Source organism: Octopus bimaculoides, chromosome 7 (assembly GCF_001194135.2).
Source record: "Octopus bimaculoides isolate UCB-OBI-ISO-001 chromosome 7, ASM119413v2, whole genome shotgun sequence".
NCBI classification, from domain to species: Eukaryota; Metazoa; Mollusca; class Cephalopoda; order Octopoda; family Octopodidae; genus Octopus; species Octopus bimaculoides.
Window position 1 is genome coordinate 101,018,783 of NC_068987.1, and position 2,765 is coordinate 101,021,547.

A 2,765-nucleotide genomic window follows, 5' to 3' on the forward strand; every position below is an offset into this window, starting at 1 on the left:
TATATATATATATATATTCCTATATATCATTCAATAGAAAACAACTGACACAAATTGGATTAAAAGGAAATGTATGGAGGAAAACGTTCCGTTCAGATGTGTAGACACTTTGAAATATTGGTAAGGAGGTAGGCAGAGATTGAGATGCTCAGATGAATAAATAACTATGCATGCATGCATTTGTCTGTTTCTCGCCATACATCACAACCTACATATAAAAATATATAGCTACCAATCAATTTCAAACTGCAGGTGCAGGAGTGGCTGTGTGGTAAGTAGCTTGCTTACCAACCACATGTTTCCGGGTTCAGTCCCACTGCGTGGTACCTTGGGCAAGTGTCAACTACTACAGCCTCGGGCCGACCAAAGCCTTGTGAGTGGATTTGGTAGACGGAAACTGAAAGAAGCCCGTCATATATATGTATATATGTGTATATGTTTGTGTGTCTGTGTTTGTCCCCCCACCAAAGCTTGACAACCGATTGTGGTGTGTTTACGTTCCCGTAACTTAGCGGTTCGGCAAAAAGACACCGACAGAACAAGTACCCGGCTTAAAAAGAATAAGTCTTGGGGTCCATTTTCTCGACTAAAGGCGGTGCTCCATCATGGCCGAAGTCAAATTATTGAAACAAGTAAAAGAGTAAAAGAGTATATATGTATATATATATATATATATATATACATATGTGTACACACACACCGGCACAAACGAACCCACATATACACACATGTAAATGAACCCGCACATAACACCTACACATACACAACACGCACTCACACACACACACCCAAGTATACATAACACCTACACACACATCACACGCACATACACACGCACACATACAAGGCACATACACACACATGTAGAAACGAACTCACACACACATGCAAATGAACCTACACACAACTCTTACACACACACTAACACACACACACACACACACACACAGGTGCACATACATGTACACACACGCAAATGAGCCCACACATAATTCACATACACCCACAACAAACAGTTACACATACACGAACACATACTACTCATATACACGCACGCACGCATACACACGAAATAACCCACGTGCGATCCACAAAGCAAACCGCACGCATATACATACACACGTACACACTCATATATATACACATACACACACATACACAAAAAATACAGGCACACACTGCTAGGAAATCACACCCACACAATACAAAAACACACGCACACACACATACTCAAAAACTGCCTGCTTACCTCCCACTGACCATTGTCCACAAGCACTCCCTAACTATTCATGCTACTAATTCCTTCCACTACGTCACACACACACACATACACACTAACAGATAAACAACCAAACCACGCACGCACACACACACACATATATATACGCACACACACGTTCTGTTATTACACACACACTTGCAGACCCTCGCGCACGCACACATATTCACCTCCCTTTTTCACTCTCCTGTCTTAAAAAGAACTTTTCCTCCACCACTTCCTCTTCCGGTCCTTCCACAATGTAACCTCGTGGACATCGGTGCTGATTTTTTCTTCCTCTGTTTCCCCCTTGTTTGAACTTTCCTTGTTTCCGACGAAAAGGCTCCGCCCGAAACGTCATGCTCTCTCTCTCTCTTTCCTTTCCCGAGCGTCTAGTAACACTATCCGTATCACGTCCTCACGTTGTTGTTTTTTGTTATTGTTTTTTGTCATCATTTTTTAACTATGTATGTATATATGTATATATGTATGTTTGTATGTATGTACGTATGTGTGTAGGTATGTATGTGTATGTATGCATATATGTATGTCTGTTTATTCATATATATATATATATGTATATGTATTCTGCATATTCTAGTGCTTGTGTGTTCATGTTCATGTGTTTGTGTTTGTTTGTGTATTTGTGAGTTCGTGTGCGTTTGACGGAAAATTAAATACTGTATCGGTTGAAGCGAAATTTGTCACTTAGTGAACCCGAAGGAACCAGAAAAAAGCCGTTAACAACAGAAAAATACAAAACCGTTGCAAAAGTAAATATGAATTTTTTAGGGAAATTAACTAAGTGTACGGATTTACATGAAATTTTTGAAGTTACTTCTTTTAGTAAATTATGAATTTACTTTTTTCAGTAATTCTGTCATCACAAAAAAATAAAAAGAAACGCAAAACTTTGCAAAAGTAAATAAGAAATGTGTAAGCAAATTTAACGAAGTAGGCAAATTTAGCAAGGGCGTCTGAAAAATGAAAGTGAAAATAATAGAGAGCGAATGAGATATTGAGAGGGGAGAGAGGGAGAGCTAGCTAGTTAGACAAATAAGAGAGATATAGATAGATAGATAGATAGATAGATAGATAGATAGATAGATAGATAGATAGATATAGAGATAAAAATGGATAGAGTGATAGAGAGTGATATAGACGTCACTGACGCTAGAAAACCGGAAGTAAATGTTTCTAAAAACTTTCAAATTCGTGAAGTAGTAAAAAAAGCAATATTGTTTTTTATGACCAATAGATATAAAGGAGACAATCAAATTCTGAAAGTTACTTCGGAAAGAGTTACCTCCCCTCTCCACGTTACCCACAAACGGGTGTTTTCTGCTTCCATGGGGTCCGTTACTCATTATGTGAAAACTTTTAAGAGTCTAAAACCATCCCTGTCACATAAGCAATGTATGTTCCCTGTTCGGAGAAAATCAGTTGAAAAATACGGCCGTTATAGTCTTTTACACACACACACACACACACACACACACACACACAC